Source organism: Ischnura elegans, chromosome 5 (genome assembly GCF_921293095.1).
Source record: "Ischnura elegans chromosome 5, ioIscEleg1.1, whole genome shotgun sequence".
In the NCBI taxonomy this organism is placed as follows: Eukaryota; Metazoa; Arthropoda; class Insecta; order Odonata; family Coenagrionidae; genus Ischnura; species Ischnura elegans.
This window is the reverse complement of record NC_060250.1, coordinates 51650653-51670693: the sequence shown is the minus strand read 5'-3', so window position 1 is coordinate 51670693 and position 20041 is coordinate 51650653. Positions and strand designations below refer to the sequence as shown.

The 20041-nt window shown below is 39.9% G+C and overlaps 1 protein-coding gene across 3 annotated transcripts in view; it reads right to left on the bottom strand.

The window, feature by feature from the left end:
- The window catches only part of LOC124158877 (G protein-coupled receptor kinase 1), an 801258-nt gene that overhangs the window by 306230 nt on the left and 474987 nt on the right, over window positions 1-20041 (bottom strand). The gene's annotated exons all lie outside the window — the stretch shown is intronic.

Sequence of the window (20041 nt, the reverse complement as noted above, 5' to 3'; positions counted from 1 at the left end):
CGATACTTCAAAGAGTTTATCTCATTCAGCAATAAAAGTAAAGTTCCCATCCAGCCCTTTCTTTTACGAGTACGACGACCACTAGAGGGAAGAGTATTCAGATTTAAAAACTCCATATTCAACAGAGTGAAGGGATGGATAGCACTGTAAGGAAAAGAAGCAGCTGATCTCCCAAAAGAGTCAAAAAGAGAGAGAACGTGAGATGGAGAGTATAAAAGGCCTTGGCTGCTTTAGGTAGTGTTTCTCGAGTTGACACGATCTCGCAGGAGGTGTCCTGGGAGGTAAGCCCCCTGCTGCCGCCGCCACGCGGAACGGAAGCCCCCGAAGTCGGGATGTCTGTCAAGGGACAGGGGGGGAGGAGGAGGAAAAGGACTAGAGGAGAGAACAACTCCAGGGGGGGCTATTCTGCACTTCCGAATGAAAATGCCCACACGCGGAGAGGTGTCGGATCTTCAAATGAAATTTTTCATTACTCACACATAGCTCGAGACAACAGCAATGACACGATGGAAATGAACCGCCCACGCGGAAGCGAGCATTTCAAGTCAGACATTACCCACGTACCGTGGGCGTTCACTTATTGATCCTCCAAATAATGCCTATATCTGGCAAAATTTGTGACGCCATCCGAACCTTAGCACGAGTTCAGACAGAATACATGTATAGTTCAGAGGTATGTCAGGGTGGTTTGAAATGAAAAATATTTTTTTATTATTTTAATTTCTAATTAAAAAACAGATAACTCACAGATTTACAAATTTTTACATTAAAAAAACATGAAATTAGCTCTGATAAACGTGAATTAATTCACTGAAATGCCTGCGTAACTATGTAGTAAAGATCTTGTATGGTATGCGGCGCGATGTGACGGAAATTCTTAATATTTGTTCAATGAAACATTGCAATATTTCCACAGAATATATTTATACAGTACGACGCGTTTTGCTATTACAACAACATCATCAAGTGCAATTGATAATCCTATTGTAACAACGAAACACGTCGTCTTCGAATAAATCCCGTAATGATAACTGAAGTAAAGAATAATTCAATGAAAATTAAGAAAACTTTGCAATTCCACATACATTGTTGGCCAAACTGCGACCATGGGAACTCCACACCATAGCCCTAACTTTAGACTGCTGAGTTTTTGAAATTTTGTTAAATACTTGCGTGTAAGACTATTTATTCTCTGGCTTCCATGCATTTGTACCAGATGATGACGCAACACGTAGAAACCCAAGTCGTACATTAAATATTTCTGTGGAATGACAAACTTTTCTTTACTTTTCATTACGCTAAGTAGATTCCATAAAATAACGCCTGAGACAACTAATTATAAAGAATTATTGCTTAAGCTGACCAAAACTCTATAGAGAGGACATACTTAAAATAACCATTATCCACACAACGACTATTCGGTGAGCAAACGACGCACGTGTGACACTGGGTCTGGAAAACAGACAAGGAAAACGCGCGGGATAAGGAAACATTGGAATCCTCCGCCAGAACACACAGGGCACACACGAATACAAGTGAATGGATTACAAGGAAGGGGAGACCACGGAGCCGTCCTAAATCCTTGGGGAGGATTTTGAGTGGAGGAGGAAGGAGTTTTCGGCGTGAAGGGAAGGAAGACCCTTTTGGGGTGAGGAGGGGGACAGGAGAGCGTTTACAAGCGTGAAATGCGACCGGAATGGTTGGGATGTGCCGGAGGTGGCAAAAGCCTCGTGAGGAAGGAAGGGTTCTTCCAGGGTGGGTGATGAGACCTGAGCTCCCGGCAAGGTGTTGGATCAAGGGTGTGAAGTCTGCAAATGCCATGGAGAGAGATGGAGGAGAAGGAAAGCATCAAATAGGGTGGTTTCCTGTTATTTTTTTATTGTCTAAATCGAAAGATTAATACTCCTGGAGTACGTATTTCACGCTTTTAGATATTTAAATGACGATATCTTTTTTTCGCGATTAAATTAAAAGTGAAAATTTTCAAGCGCGTGAAAACAAGACGGCTAAGTATGAATGCTGGGAAAAACCCCGTGTGACGTCATTCTGGTTCCGGCTGCCGCCGTGTGAGGTGACCTTGGTGCGAGGCCATAAGCGCAGATTCGACGCAGGCTGCTAGCAAGTAGCAGAGTGGCCTGCTAGCTGGTAGCGCTTGGCTTAAATAAGGATTATTAATACCTTTTATCAAACGAAGGAAAATTTCCAACCATAGGCAGTTTCAATAGGTGATTATTAAGACGTTTCCCTGAGCTCTGTGCCTCATGTATGTATTGGTAATCTCAGACGATGTAAAACTCCTACCCACTGTATTGAAACTAGGTCCCTGTGACATCACGTGGGGTGGCATCGCATTGGCGCCAATCTGGCCTTTTTCAAATGCGGTTAAAATTGACCATTGCCGTACGTCTAAACTGGGATTTGTAAAACCAAATAATTTGTATATTATGAATACACTAATGGTGGGTAACGAATCGTAATCAATGCATTTCGTTTTCTTTGATGGAGGAAACGACCCTATTTACCTTTGACTCTAGATGAAAGAATAAATAACTTAGTTAAATATGATCGTGGGAACAAGTCGCGGAAATTTTTCTCACGTTCTCCCTCGGGTCATTTTTTCCATAGCCGACGTTTCGATGCTCGAATCGTAAACCTGTGGGAACATGGCCCGTAAAAGAACCTAACAATAATTCCTAAGATAAATTTATTTTTTGAGTTTTTTACGCAGTAATTTCATTTTAAGCCACTCAACTAGTTCCACCACAATGTGGTACATGCACATAAATTTGTCTCCATGTGGAGAAAGTCTTCCCGTTGGTTAAAACCAAGTTTCCGGGTAAAACACTATGGTTATTTCGATGACCAAATACTATGAAGTAAAATGATTACAAATAAAAAATTAACTTACATTTCCTCACTTACCTCTTGCCTTTCTATTCCTAACCCACACAATTTAATTCCCTAATCTACTGCAAAATATGTTTTTAGAAACGATCGATTTCTAAAAAAAGATTAAAATCCACCCTTTTCAGTCCTTAAAATATACGTAGGTACTCGGTAAATTGAGACATTATATTAGTCACCACATAATGACGACGTATAAGCGTTAAAAATAGTTGTGGTTAACTATAAAATATGGAAATCACCGTATTGGGCCAATTAGTAATGATATATTTCAGTGTGCCGTTGATTTAAATTTTTAAAGCATAAAATGGATTCCATGCGAGAGAAAAAACTAGGTTTTTCGAAAATTTTCTCTTTGATCAAACTTCAAAAAAGCTGTAGAGCTTAGGAATGTGGGGATGGAGTATCAATGAAAGTTATAGGGAAAGGGAAGGGGGAAGTAAAGGAAGAATGAGGGATAACAATGATGGAAGCTCTACATGTTCTAAGAGAGAAGGGCTTAGCTTAGGAGGACGGTGTTTAAGAGGATGACTAATCTCTGAAACTACGTTACCCCATTTCACCATTGTTCAGCGAACTGATACCACACTAAAACACCGCCGTTACCCTAAAAAGTATGCCTTCTCTCGCATGACTCTAAAAAAATGCAAGCAAGCGCCCTATACGAAAAGCATTAAATTTTTCTTCGTTTTTTTTCCACGAACAACGACTTATATTTCGATATTTCTGAATAATATTATTTAGGCGCGATTTTCATCGGTATTTTATTTATTAAAGTATTCTACCGATTAAGGTAGGTTTCCATGGAGTACTAAAGAAGAATTCTGGGAGCCTCCCATTCCATGAAGAACTTTCTTCAATTCACGATAAGACCTACTCCCTTTCATTCTATCTAAAAATTCTATTCTTTTCCTTCCCCCCCTCGTTTACCTAACTTTCTACCATCTAACACGCTTTTCAATATCCCCTGCCAACTAAGTACTCGCTCCATGCATACCTTCTAACTCATACGTATCTCATCTAAATGCTGCCTCTCCTTACCCATCATAACCAGCACTTCGTCGTTTCTCACCCTCTACGTCCACTTCACCATCACCATTCTTCCTCACACCCACATCTCGAATACCTCCACTCTTCTCTCGTCCTCCTTCCTTAGCATCCAAGTTTCTGCGACGTAAAAAGCCACACTCCAGTTCATATACTCCATTAACCTTTTCTATAAACTCTCACATAATGATCATCTCAGACCCCTTCCTGTTCATGAACGCCTCCTTTGCTAATGCATTTTTCTTTCTGGTGTCTTTAATACCTTATCCGTTTTCCTCTAACGTCATGCCTAAATAGCTGAATTGCCCTACCTGCTTAAGTTTTTCGCCACCCACCTCTATCTTTAGTCTCACATTCCTCGCTCGCGATGCTCGATATATTGCACAAAAAAAGAATATTAAATTTAAACCTTGGGGTGTAGGCATTTAAATTGTAATGAAATTTTTGGCTGAAGTTACGGTTTAATTAGTAACAATCATCACGACTTTTCGCAATATTTATTGATGGTAACTAATTAAACGAAACGTTGGAAAAAATTGAATTTTAATTTATAGACTCCAAGATTTACATTTAATATTAATCACAGAGGACAGGGAACGGGGAAAAAACTAAAAAATGAACGTGACACGACCCAATTTTGTAAATAATTCCTAAAATAATAATTTATTTTCCGTCAATATAACAGATGGAATGGGAATGAGTTTAGGGATGTAGCACGTAAAAAATTGTTAAGGTGCAACTTCCTAAGTATTTATGCATGCAGGTGCACTCAGTTACGAAGATAAATGCAAACACCTTCACCATACACGTTAACCAGTTTCATCATTTGGTTTTGGGTTTAAATTTTACTTCAATGAGGAATGAACTTAAAAATCAGCCATCCTGTAAATAAGACTTTCCAACTCTCGCTTGATACGCGCTTCGAATTACTGGTTGAGGGTGGCTTCTCGACGGGGGAAATGTTGACTAGAGCTCTCTTCTCCCGGGCGAAGTGTTGGATCGAGTTAAAGGGGTGCTAAGACGGGAGACAGCGAATAACTCGGAACGGAATCGAGGCGAGGAAGGAGGCGGTAAGAGATGGAGGAAGGATGGAGGAGAATGGGGACGAGGAAGTCTTACAAATGCGGCGCGAGGAATGGACTTACCGCTGTTTAGGAAGACAACTAAGCCGCGGAATCCCGTTCACTGCTGCGTGTTGATACGGAGGCCCTATTGTCGGATATATACATACGTATAGGGTTGCACTCAGATTTGAAGCTAAATGCCAGAACAACCAAGTTTAACCATACACGTTAAGCCAGTTCTCTCATTTGGTTGTTTTTTTTCCAAAAAGGAGGAAAGTCAATGTTCTTAGGATTTTCCCACAATTGTTCACATCTTTTTACATTTTTAATAAATGTAATTTTATTCACTTCTGCATTTTTTTGGTGTTTTAAAGCATAATTCTCAGTATCTTTTGTACTTAAGACTTTTAAGTACAGAGAAAATCTAAAAGATTCCTTTTATTGGCGCGTCAAAATATAGGATGCTAGCTTATAAATTTTACTGATAAATACTTTTGAAAGGCATATTTTAAAAATTAAACGATATTCTGACAATACACATAATACACCCGCTTTCCCACCCTCTACAAGTCATAAAATGGACAGATTAATACTTGACTAGATTTGAGTGAGGAATCAGAAATTCAAAGCAAGACTTAAATCAACCAAAATAATCCACGCGCAACACTTTCAAGAATTTTATTACGCGCATTAAATAAAAACTTGATAAAAAATGTGATGCCAAATGAAACACTTGTCTTTTCTGAGAACAGCGCGAATAGAGGCATTAAATTGAGGGCATTAGAAATATCAAATATCACCAGGTTTGAAAGGCATATCTGCCATTAAATATAGCAAAAAAAGGCTTATGAGACACTTCAAGAAAAGGTCGTGATGATGCCGTGATTTGAGGTACTATAGAAAGTACTTTCACAATTCGTCTCGTGGAATCATAATATTTGATAAAATGAAAATCGCCAGTAATATCTTTCATTAAATTTAATAAAATAAAATTGCCAGTAATTTCTTATAATAACCAAACCGATAATTATTCAGAAGGAAAATCAAGAAGGTAACGAACATGTATCCTATCTCCCCATTAGAATTTCTAGGTATTAATTAAACCCATTCATACACTAAGTTAGCAAGGGTTACTTTTCGTTTTTGCGAGGGTGATAAAAGTAATTAGTTCGGATTCTGGAACATATTTAGAATCACATTAATGCCCCCATAACGCTCGAAGAAAAAGCCTCTTGATGGCACGCCCCTGATGGAGCCGATAGGAAAGGCCATATTAAGGGTATGAATGAGAATTCCAAAGGTCATTACAGTCGAAATATGAAGTAATTGGGATGGAAACAGACCGATTGGCAAAGGCCCAGTCTCAAGCGATATGCCATCTATCGGGGACGGGGGTTATCCACAGAAGCTAATGCACACTCGAGGGAAAACTTATTACGTGGGGCGCGCAAAAAAACACTCTCTCAATGGCAACAAGATTAAGTTGATGGCTTTTCTCCGTCGCATTCCAGAATATTTATCCACTCCGCGATTTTCTCCAATGCAAGGATTCTCGCTGAGGTGGCTGAAAGCCAATATCCATCGGTTCATGAGATTTCTAGCGTAAAATTAACTACCCAAACGACACTAAATAATTAAAAAATAGTTCTGGCACTCACAGTCCACGAGAAACGGCTAATTAGTCCTCTGTCCTCACTTTCATTCAATAAAATTCACGTCAATACGAAAAGAATGTCACTTTCGTTAAAATTTCAAAATATATCCTTGTCATTGGAATCCATGGTGAAGCAAAAACCCCGTGCTGTTCCAAAAACTTTTAGTTTCACCATAAATATCTCACCACCAAGTCACACCAAAATCAGTTGATTTTATTTCTCATTGGAATTTAACGACAGGATTCCACGAGGCTTTGCATATTATTTCATTTGGAAATTGCACTAAATATCAGCTACGTTTTATGGATTATAAACAGTGCGAAAAAAGGTAGATTGAAAAAGAATATTAATATAGTTTGTGACAATGACTGTAGCAAAGTGTATCATTATATCATTGTGATGATGAGTCCTTTTTTGCAACCTTCCGACAAAATGATTTTACAAATACACAAATGTATGCAACACTTGAAGCCAAAATACTGTTCGCTATTCCTATTTTATATGAGAGGGTGAGAAGCCAAGGGGTACAAGTAATATTTTTCTCAACGGAGTTAGGTAAAGTGAATTGTATGAAGAAATATACAAAAACTGAACTAACAAATATTTCATTGATTTCGTTTGTTTTCTTTACCTATTTTCTGTCCCTTACACTGCACAGAAAAAAGAAATCACTTGTAACCCTTGGCTTCTCACTCACTCATATGTAATCCATCAACCATCTCATTACGATACTTATTGACGGGAGATGTTTAGAACTTTCAATAAGAGGAGGACTTGGAACTCTACGGTCGGCTGCTAAGTACCTCCTCTTCCCAGTCACTACACAAGGAAAGTACTACATAGTCAGGAAGAAACTTGTAACTCAGTTCGATCGACTCAGCGTCAAATATTGCGAGGGTGGGATATTTCCATCTGATAGCAGACAGCCGGGGCGATGAAAGCTCAAACAGACGGAAAGGGTCTTTGCTTTCGTGGTATCGACCCGTGTCGAGTCTCCTCAATCAAAACCCGCATGCGAAATGAAAGAGACGGGCTCAGCTGTCACACGCCTACATCTCCTTTCCACCATTTCCAACAGAGAGGTAGAGAGAGGTGGGAGGGGCTTTGAGATTGAGACCGGGTCAATACAAAGTTTATACGGCACTTGTACATGAATATACACCCAGTGCGACACAGAGAATGAGGGGATTTATGATTCCATGCGCTAGGGAAATGAACATTCTTTATTATACTACTACCTACTATACTATTATCTTTATTGATTCCAAAGAGATTCCTTCCATATTCATCGATTGATTGGAAATAAATGTTTTTTATTTATTTTATTACATAAGAAACTGTACACCCCCCGTGATGCCACAGGGTAAATACCAAAATGATTAGTGCGCAAAATACATAGAGAAAAAAATCATGGCCTTGACTGGAATTCGAGCCCGGTTCTTCCAATTTCCGGTCGAGTGCTTTAGCCAGTTAAGCTGCCGAGACGTCAATCTTCCCCGTAGATATTTGAGGACACTACCGGGCAAGCTGTGAACTGTTTTAACTGGCTAAAGCAGTCGACCCGGAATCGGAGGACCCGGGATCTAATCCCGGTCAAGGCGAATGATTTTTTTTTCTCGGTGGATTTTCCGCAAAATGAGTACATTTCTGGTGAATCCCGTAAAGTTATCACTGCCCGGCTAGCCCCGGTATACTCAAACCTAGATGATAAGGTATTTCCTTATGGTCAGTCGCGAAAGCAAGAATAAGGGTACTTTTTACACTGTGTCTTTGTGGAATCTTGATCCTGGTATCAGGTTTAAATGGCATGAAGTTGGCTTCGCTCAAAAATTAAATTTCATACCTCGGACAAACTTTCATAAAATTTATAATAATATTACTGTGAAAAGGTTGATATTATAAAAAGGATTTTTATTCTAAGGGAGGTTACTATGCCACTATTCAACGTTCTTTACATCACTTTGCTGTAATTTCTAAAAACATAAATGAATGAATGAATGAATGCTTTATTTGATGCTCTGGGAAACCCATAAGAGCAAAAAACCTAAATACAATTAAACATTCTGCTCAAAAATACAATAATTATGAAAAACCACAACATAAAAAAAATTAATCAACTCAAAGATTTGTACAACTCAAAACAATACATTTACGGTTTTAAATATTCATACAGTTTACTCTTGAAAGATTCCGGGGTGGAGGAGCGTTTTATTAAGGGGGGTAATGAATTCCAAAACTTAGAAGCAGTGATCTGGAAGGAATTTAGGTATAGGTTGGTACGGGCTTGGGGTATATGGAGAAGGTTAAGGTCTGAGCGGGTTCTTCGGAGGGAAACACTAGTCCTGTAAGTGAATAAGTTATACAGGTATTCAGGCGTTTGAGTACGAAATAGGGATAACAGAAGAGACCCCAGGAAGTACTTCCTTCGGGAGCCAATAGGCAGCCATTTCAAGGCAACAAAGTGCTCAGAAACATGATCGTCTCTGCGAAGGTCGAATATAAATCTAATGCAGCTGTTAATTAGATGAGGGACTGGTTTAAAAAATATTTTAAATAAAAGCTGTAAATTGGCTCCGAAAGGTCTTCGATATTTTAGACGTATGTCCCATTACGTTTTATTTTATTTTTTTATTTATTAAGTTAAATTTAATTTAATTTTATTCATTAAATTCCTGATAAAATAAGACTAAGTTCGTTAGCTTTCCCGCAGAGCTATCAGCAAGAATTCTTTTCCGGTTCTCCACCGGGTCAGGTTTCCATAGAAAAGATTTCGATTCTCGGAATTTTCCATTTCCATTTTGGTCGCATGCGTAAAAGCCACCGATTGCTAATTTTTATGTACGTTTACATTTAAATTCAATTGTTTAACTAAAAAAATTCTGCTTTGAGTTTTCTTATCATCGCGTTAACCCGAGAGAAATTCATTCCAATGGAACTGCACAGAAGAGGCCCATTTCCATCCCATAGAAGGCTGACTTGTGTTGCCACTTCGGTCGCATTGTAATCGGTTTTCAAAAATGTCCGCGGCGCGGTGATGAGTGCATTGCGATCCAATTTTTTTCAATCTTTAGCAATTTAAAGTTTGTCATTGCGAGGAATAGCATTTAAAGTGGTGAATTTGATAGATCACATCATTATGTGTACAAATTTTGATTAATATCCCTACTTATAGTTGAAAGAGAACAAATTCCCCAAAGCCGTACTCTTTGGTGGGGGGGGGGGTGGGAAGTAAAAAGGCTGACAGGGGGGGTAAAAACAAGGAAATCAACCTAAAACACAATGAAACCAAACAATCGCGCAGCTCACACACTCACCTTGCAGATTTTCTCAAAGGAACAAATTTCCGCGAAGGTGTCATTCACACACACACACATTCAGGTTTGCGAAGCCTCCGCTCAAGCCAGTGACGCACTCACACACAAGAAATAGGCAAAAATATAAAATACCTACTTATACCTTATTTCCCCGTGAAACATGGATCAATTTGTAAGTCAGCGACAGGAGCTGCCACTTATGTAAACCACTTAAATGCGCGGTGGGTGACAAAAAATTTAGAGGCCGACTTGAGGATCCATTTTGTAACATTCGTGTTTTAATCGCTCATTTTTACATTTAATCTGAGCTGCGGATATTTGGAGCTCAATTATCTCAAGCTCTCCCGCTTTTTTTTCGGTCGCTCGCTCCTCAACCTCCACCCCCGCCGAATTCCCGCGCCGCCGAAATCCCAGAATTCCCTCCACCCATCCTCTCTCTCTCTCTCCACCCCTGAGTGCGGATTGACGTCATCGAGGTAACAGCCGGATCGATGAATGAGAGAGAGAGATCCAAAGCCATCAGCTGTTCGCCCTCCGACTCATTCATGAGATAAAACTTTCCCCACACACGCCCAGCGACGAAAAGCCCACAGCCAGAGCGTAAATGCGCATCCTACGGGAGAGAAAAAAAACTGTGACCGGAGAATTTTGAACAACCGCGTTGGGATCGGTATGGGACGCGTCGATTCAGCCATGGGCTGAAAAAACGACGATTATCCATTTCGAGAATGCTACCACTCATTAATGTTCCCCCTAATAAAATCGTTATCTACCTGTAGTATTCACAATACAATTTAATATTCAGGGTTGCCACTCCAACTAAATAATGAAATTCATGATTTTTTTTCCAGGTTTTCACCGTGTGAATGTATCCAAATTCACGATCTGTTGATAAGTCATTTGCGGCAGAAATATGGATCACGAAACAATCACCGGCCAAAAAATAACTAAAAATTAACCCACCGACAGACGCCGTGAATGAAAACGCAGCAATGAAAGTACTGTCATGACGTCACCTATCGTTTGAAAAATTCAGGGCCGACTAAAGGTTGCGAGGGGGAAATGGAGGGAGCAGTGTGGCCGGGAAGTGAAGAAGCGTCTGACTTATCGCCAGGGTAAATGAAAACTTCGGTTACCAGTCACAGGCTTAAGGTCAATGTGTCGTCATGGCAAACGGATCAATTACTGCACTTCGAATATACCTGTGAAGATAAATGCGTGGACTACGAGACTGCACGTGCTTGACTCTGAAATATGGTCGATTTTTATTTTGATCTGTAAATCATAGATCTATAATCAAGTTTAGAAATCTTTTTGAGGTTTCATGGCGAAATTCACGGCTTTTTTCCGGGTGTCTTCACGGTAGACGAAATCCACTGCTCATTCTCACTTATAAGATTTTCACGGCTGAGTGGGAGCCCTGATAGTATTACTGAGAGATTTCCTTCAGAGGCGTTGCCAGGAATTTTAAATGAGGGGGGGTTTACCGGATATTTCGCGGCCCTTCCCGGGTGGAAAACACCCCAGGGCAACGAGAATATCCGAATTCCTCCCCCGAACATTTCTGGGATTTTTTATGTTGAAAACGTGTTTGTTTAGGACTCAAAAACAGTACGAGTATTTACTAAGATAAAGTATATCAATTGGATCAAGGGGGAATTTTAAACCCGGGAAACCCCCCCCCCCCCCAGGCTACACCACTTGCGATATGCAACCGTAACTCTTACAGTTACGGAGGTGTTTGAAATTGGGTTATTTGGGTCGATGCTCGTTTGTTAGTTTTATGATATTAGAACTTATTTATTATTTTTTCCCATAGGTGCCTCTTCTGTTTCTTACTTTGTTATAAGACTGCCACCAGGCAATAGCCTATCTGCAGTAATATGTAATAATAATAAAAATCAAGGATAGAGGTCTTCGAAATGTGGTGCTAAAGAAGAATGATGAGGATCAAATGGATCAACCGAGTAATGAGGAAGTACTAAGAAGAGTAAGAGAGAAGAGAAGCCTCATGAAAATCGTAATAAGAAGATGGGCAACCTAGGCAACATCTTGAAACATGATGGCCTGATGAAGACAATAATCAAGGAACAAGTAGCTGGCAAGAACGGAAAAAGGAAGACCTCGAATGAAATATATGGAACAGAAGGATGAGAAAAGGAAGAAATACTTAGGTGTGAAAAGATTAGCCGATGGGAGAATTGAGTGGAGAGCAGCGTCAAACCAATCTTAGGACCAGTGATGATGATAAAATTCTCACCTAGAACTTACAATAAAATTTTAAAATTACTGAGTGATTAATTTTTCGATTTGCATACGTAACCTAATGTTAGGACTTCCTTTCGAAGCAATTATTTAACGTTTACAAGACTGGTAAATTCTTTGCCGATAGCTCAATTACACAACAGCTGAGGAGCCATTACAAACATCCCTTGGGTTCATATCGCAGTATTTCAATCGTTCTTAATATATCTTTCTTTCTTATCAAAGGATGTCGAAGGCATATTAACAGCTGGAAGGTAACAATACGAAATGGGCAGTACGATAGGAAATGCTGGGAGGCATCCCGTGCCGTGACGGATGGCGGGGGAAACATAAGTTAAGGGGAAGGTGCACTGGGGCTCTTCCCAGGTAGCAATAAAAATTTTGGGAAACTGCCGTAGGTAATGGAGGAATGATCAAACGTTCAAAAATGTTTTCCCCGCAATCGACATACAACACTGATGAATTTTTCTCGGGTTCTAAGGCAGGTTAATTCTATCGTATAAGCCGAAATTTCGAGAGACGACTAGTTTCAATTTGAAAAGTGTGAAATTGGACTTTCGAGGAGTACCACGGCTTTGAAGATGGGAGACAAGTCGTCTCTCGAAACGTCGGCTTATACGACAGCATTAACCTGGCTGAGAAACCGAGAAGAATCACCAATAGTGTTCACCAATAGATATTAAAACAGTTTAATATACAAAACATTAAAAAAACGATCCCGCATCATAAGGGTTAAATATATTACCGGTTAAGATAGGTTTCCATGGAGCATTGAAGAAACACTCCAGCCCTCTCCACTCTCACCTTGATCTTCCCTCCTCAAATCTCAACACGGACTGCTTCCTGCTCATTCTGTTCATGAACCGTCCCTCATTCTCACCCGCCTACCAAGAATTTTTCTCCCAATCACGGTTTTTAATATCAGCACACCGATCAGTGCTCGCTCAATTCAATCCCTCTATATTTTCCATAATATATATGATAAAATGAGGAAATACATATTTTTATAGAGAGCTGGACTACTAACTCGCGAGTCTCAGCTTTAAGTCGAGGAGGAAGCTTGGGACACTATCATTTCAAATAACGACGATACGATTTTTTGATTTTCCACCGCTTTTTCGGTTACTGCAGACGGGAAGGTTATTTACGAATATGATTATGAATGAAAAGACATTTTGAACATACCTCTTAAATACACAATATTTTCCCCCATTTTGGATGAGGGAATCTCACGCATGAATGAGATCCGGAATAACGTGCACCCTCACCAACATCATTGAAATACAGGCCGAGAAACACGGACTATCAAATTTGCCTCACAAGTACGGGTTTGTTAAAAAAATCAACATACAAAATATAAAATGCTAAACAAAAGAGGGATAAGATATTTCTGATAAAAACGAAACTTGAGCCATTTAAAAGATTCCAAAATCCTTAGTAAAATTAAGGTCAGAATATTAAATGAGCATCAGATAGCTTTTAAAATATATTAAGATAAACAATTACATTTGATAAAGTGTTCTAGTATTCAAATATTAATATTCATAAAGTAAACTTTAATTATCTGTATAAAAATCGACACTGTGAAATTTTCATCGCGATGAAGTTCGCCGCAGTTTAAATCATCCATTGATTGCTTCCAAATATAGAACATAATAAAGCAAGAATTTATAATTTTTATTACCCCTTCAGGTCAAAGACTCATTTCCAAACGGCGTCAACTTCTCATCTAATTGATCGGCACCACCACCAATTTAAGCCCTACAAACCACCACGGAGAAAGATTTAAAAAATCAGTAGTTAATAAATAAAAAATGAAGCCGTAGCTACATATGAAAATTTCTCTACAAACCAAAACGTATTGATATTGCGCTCGTATGACATGGTATTTGGAGGAGGCGGCCGACAGCTTAGGTCATTTGCGCCACGATGGAAGGGTATGGAAGGAAGGGTGGAGTTAGACCCGGCGTCGGCATCAGCCTGCTCTTAACAAAAGGCGCCATGGGGACCACTGCTTAGCGTCCCATCCGACGGACGGAGTGTTGCGCTTGAAAGTTCCAAAATGTCCTTTTATAAGATTCCGAAAGCCTTAGGAAAACTAAGGCAAGAATAATAAATGAGTAGCACTACAATATATATTAATATATATACTTTATAAATACATTTGGTAAAGTCTAATTAATTATTAGTCTTATTAATTAATTACATATGTATAGCACATAATCACATAAGGTGCAACACTTAAGCAGGGTTCGGGCATTCTCTGAAAATTTTATGCCACCGCCGGGATAATTCCGCTCGTTCGTTTAATATTTTCTAAAAAGTAAATTAAATACAATAGTTGCCGGTAGCTCAAACTTACGCAGCTTAAACTGTTACTCTCTAGCTCTCATTTCCAGGAAATGATTTCCTCTATAAATTTGTACGATATTAGACCTTTTGGAACGACAGAAATAATGGAACAGGGAGTTGGATGGAAGCATAGCCGTAAAGAGAGAAGGTGGGAACGAGTTCATGGAATTTATCCCAGTGACTCCACACCAAGGCGAAGTGGCGATATTAGGCATAAAAGCATAGTGGCTACGACACGGTAGGTTGAAGTGTAGGGAATACTCTCTCTTCGTCCTTCAGAGAATAATGGGCCACACGTGTAAATGTAGTGTAGGACTCGGAAATGCAGAGTGAAAGAGGTGCAAGCGACGGAAACCGGAGTGTGGGTGAGGGTACACTGCGTATTCAATGGAGGCGCCAGCAAAGCGATGATACGAACGCACTCAGGAACGCGTAATGGAAGCCCCGTAGTAATGTGAGGGAGTGAATGGGATATAGAGCGAAGGGGGCGGGGTCTCCATTCCTACGCCATCCGGATGTCGTGGGCGGGGAAGGCGGCTCTGCGTGAGAAATCGAGGAGTACGGAGATTATATAATACAATAGAGACCTTTCAAACGCTCTCTTCAATGAATGCTTCCGTGCCCTACTCATGCAACGACAGGGATAAAAAAAAAACAAGAATCTGAGGTGAGGTACAGCCATGATAAAATATTAACAACAAATGGTGATTTCTACACTTTAATATAAAACTCATTTATTATGGATGTATCGAATTTCCATGTCAAGCCTGACAACTATTTCATACCTGAGGTACAGTGTTGCATTGTTTAGTACGCGGACTAGGAGGAAAAAAAAAACAAGGTAGAATTTAGTTGAAAACTGCGTAAATCTGAGAATCGTATGCCATTAATGACGATGTTAAGAACAACTTTAAATGATAATATTTTTTCACAATTAAAATAATAATTTTATGCAGACATTCATCAATAAATGATTATTTGTATGGACATGGAGAGAAGGAAAGTAACCATATCGAATAATTTAGCAGAGATCTGAGTAAAAAATATGAGGACTGATAACCAATGATGATGATTTTCATGACTTGATAAAATTGAAAAAATGTTTTCAATGCCTTTAAAATATCTTACTAAAAGTACCCCTTCGTAATTATCAAAAAAGAATTTACCCAGCTCACATCACGAGTGTGGACCATGGACCATGTGGTGGACTATGTCACCATGGACATAGTCCTCCAAGCGATAGCAACTACGGGCACCGACACCGGAGGTATCGAAAATATTCAACACCTCCGCTTCATGACACATCGGTCCCAGACCCAACGTATCACGACCCATTAAAAAAATAACATCCCTAATAATGAGAGACCACGGCATCGTCAGGAAAAACATCTCTTCTGATCTTGCGATTCTGTAAATTATCCAATACATGCCAGTATAATCTCCAGCCTGCTGCCTTTAAATCCCATGACATTGTAGGCAAACAAAGGAGGGGCTAAGGAGACATAAATAAGGGCCAAGATGGGAATAAACAGCCCACAATTTTACAGGCTCCAAACGTCAACAGACAACCCTATACATTTAATGGAATAACAAAGGAAAGAGTAAACGTGGCAACACATCCATGAATAAAAGTTTGGCAAACATTCTCAGCAAATGGCTGCTCACAAGGATTTTTACCCCGGCTTCTCCAGGAAGTAAGGAAAAATTTGAGATGTAAGGAGACATGCAAGTAGCTAGTAGAGATAGAATTAAAATTGTCTGCCTTAAAAACTAACGCTATTTTAACACTAATTTAAACGAAGGACTAAAAAAATTCTTGCATAATAGTTTGCGCAATCTGGACTTAATCATTTTTACATTAGGGAACATACACTACCAAAACACTAGGATGCATGGTATGGTAAGCACAGATGTATATCACTGGTAAGTTTTAGGATAAAAGATTCTAAATAAAAGGCTGTTTTAGGAGCACTTTAAGTCTGTAAGAAGTATCCCGGTGCGGTTTTTTACAATCAAATGGGCCCTGAGGCCAAAACAGGTCCTCTGGGCCGTCCGAGGACTCCAAGTGCCTTAAGACCGCGGAGGGACCTGTGGTGACAGGCGATGACTGCGTGATTTACCAACCAGACCTATGAGTCAGTTAATTTATTTGCCATCATCGTATATTGCGATGGATTTTGAGAAATAAAGAGACCTACATTTATCCGTTTCTTAATACATCGCGATTTACAGTGGCCTGATTAATCGCAAAGAAATCGTTTTTTTTTTTCACGCTCGAAGAGGTAATTAAACCTTAAGACATATGAAGAATATATCTTTCCTTTATTGATTGTTTTACGTATTTTATAGTCCGTTCACTTTATGTCTGCGGGTAAGCTTTCGTGAGAGCGCGGACACTCTCGGATGGCTTCGCTGATAGGGGAGGGGAAGTACCGAGAGAGAGGAGGAGCGAACATGACGTTGCCAAATGTACATAGCCGCCCTACTTTGTCACTGAAAAAGTGTGTGTCATAGGTGGCCACAGGAATTTTGGCCCCGGCGCCGAGACAATATACCTACTCATTCGGAAGGCATCGGGGATAATCCTTTCACAGAAGCCCATGACATTATCAGCTACTGCGCTGAATGAGGTACCGTTGGTAGAAGGCATATTTAGTCACGTACAAGGAGAACGCGTTAGGTATGGCACACGGCTCCACGAGTAGATTCACGATGTTCACTAGGCGGAGGTCTGAGAGCGACTCACTGAGGCCACGCCTACTGTTTGCTGATTGGCAAAGGCAGAGTCACATGTCGAGAAACTTTCCCTCCCCTTATCTCCACTTGCTTTGGCCACACCAGCTCACCCGCAGAGATAAAATGAACAGAGTATAGATTGTACTCACTAATTATACTTCGTTAAATCGTGTCCCAATTTTTCCATAAGTAGGCGAGATTTTATTCAACTGTGCAGAGTCCATCAATTATTCACAAATTTATGGGGAGAGTACAATCAACTGGTCCATGAGGTTGAAACAGGTCCTTTAGACCGTCGAGGACCCGCAGGGCCTAAGGCCCCGTCGGGGAATCCACCCCGCCCGCCCACTTCGGCAAGTCCGTCCATAATGTTGACTGAGCCATTTAACCGGTTTTTATCACTAGTAACCCTGACTTACTATCCCTGCCATCGCCGTGAAAACGAAAAGAATAGGCACGTGGACACGGAAGATCTCTTCCTCATCTTAAGACACGTAAACACTATGACGGGAAGGTGATGGTGAGGGGCGACCGTAAACTCCTTGGCGATGGCAAGATACTGTCGGACGAGGTTGGGACGACATAACATATTAATGAAATGACAGTGACCTTTCAGCGGGGAAGGTGGACGGGTCAAAAGGTCGTGCGTGGGAGGAGGGCCAAGGTGAGCCGGAGGAGCGGCACTCACACTAAATATCGATTCGCGGGAACGATGCGCGGCGAAAAAGTAATACATGTCTCGGGATACAATTTTCATACTATTGGAATTTCCACGATGAAATTACAGTAGGTACATTCCCGCAAATAAAAAGATCGCTAATTTTTCCAAATAAAATTTTAATTATTTTGGCTATTTGGTTTCGGGCTATGCTAATCGTACCTATATAAATTTCAAAATAGATTAATTGAGTATTTATCGGTTGAGGCAGGCATACACTAGGATTCTTCATACTGCAACAAACCAAAACCGGCTGAGAATATGGTTATCTCAATCATATAACTGACTTTTGGCCTTAAATGTGATTACTGATGCTGCACAACTTCGCCCTAATTTCCCAAATAACGTGTACACCAACAACGGTCTAACATCCAAGCCTAAAGGTAGTATTCTTACTACGTAAATTCAGATCAGTTGTCTATTCCTAACCACACATCAACAAAACGCGCTCTTTCCTACCTTAATAGAGACTCTTACGGTAAATAATATTACATTCAATGCATTGTTATTTATTTCAATTTATTAAGTTTAATTGTGTTTATACTTTTTATGCTTGTTATATTGTGCCACTGTAAACTAGCAAATATGCTAAACGTGGACAGCTTGATAAAATAATATATAACTAGATAAAATACATAACGATGGCTAAGTTCTAACAACACGTGTCTCAAATTCGGCCGGTTTGAGACAGGTATCTTGAACAAATTGTAATAACATTAGAAAAATAAAATACAAGCAAAAAACAACTCTTTGTTTGTAAATAAATGCTTCTTTTTCAGTTTTATAAACTTTTAGTTTTTAATTTCAGTGTACAAGTACAAAAAATTAATCGTTTCTTTGCCTACCTGAAAAGTTGCTATTTTTTTAGATACGTGTTGTTAGAACATAGCCATCGATAAGTAACATCTCCATCAACCAAATAATCCCATATCAAGCATACAACCTCATAATTCACGCTAAAATGACGGTTATTAATAACTATAGAATCGGATAACACGGGCGCATTCAAAAATAGGGCGTGGGTTAGCGCTACGTCAATCCTGTCAACACAAAGGTCTAATGAAAAACCGCAATTAAAAACATGGCCTTGAATCAAAGCAGGGTTTGGGAACCTTGGTTGAATATTCATGCCGCGTAAGGAAGGGATGCTGTGTAGCACGGTAAGGGTGACGTGATATTTCCATCTTCAGGAGGAGCTCCAATGCACGGATGCTTCAATAAGGAGAGCAGAGAAGAGAGGAATACGACGCAAGAGGGGTATTTCAAGGACGAGTAACCGGAAGAAGGGCTGCCGCTCATTATAAAAAAAAACCTTCACACGCGACGTAAAAACTCCATCCACCACCTCATCTAGACTGCAAGGAGAATAGAGAGGTGCTCCTAACGAAGAATGAAGCCTTTGACTGACGGAGAAGAATACATTGAGGAAAAGATGCGACGCAGTAGTTGATTAATGACCATGAGAGAAATGGATTTTCCTTGCAAACGCTTTCGCATTGTGAGTAAAGTATATGCTCATGGTTTCCGGTAATTCATCCCGTTGTTTGTTACTGTTTGATGACTGATGATTACAGTTTTCAGAAACTCCCCACACATCTTGAGGTCAATAGTAAGCCACTTCTGGCCTGAAGATGCTGATGAGTGATTGCCGACGAAATTGTTAACATCGGGCATCAAACGACGCGGTGGATTCCCAGAAAACATGCTCACATTTAGGAGATTTTACGCACAAACCAATGGACAATGGAATAACAGGTAGTGTGGGGCCAACCAAGAGAAACCAGCTCCTATTTTAATTGATTTTAATCGAAAGGAAGTAGACAAATATGCATCTCTAAAACAGGTTTTTTAAGGGGCGGGGCAATCATATACGGGGAATAATAATATAAGTGCTAACCTGCCAATGAGTAACCTAAGAGCATTAGTTACCACTAAAGAGGCGAGGAAGGAAGAAATAGACAAAAGAAACCCAGCATCGGTATTTAT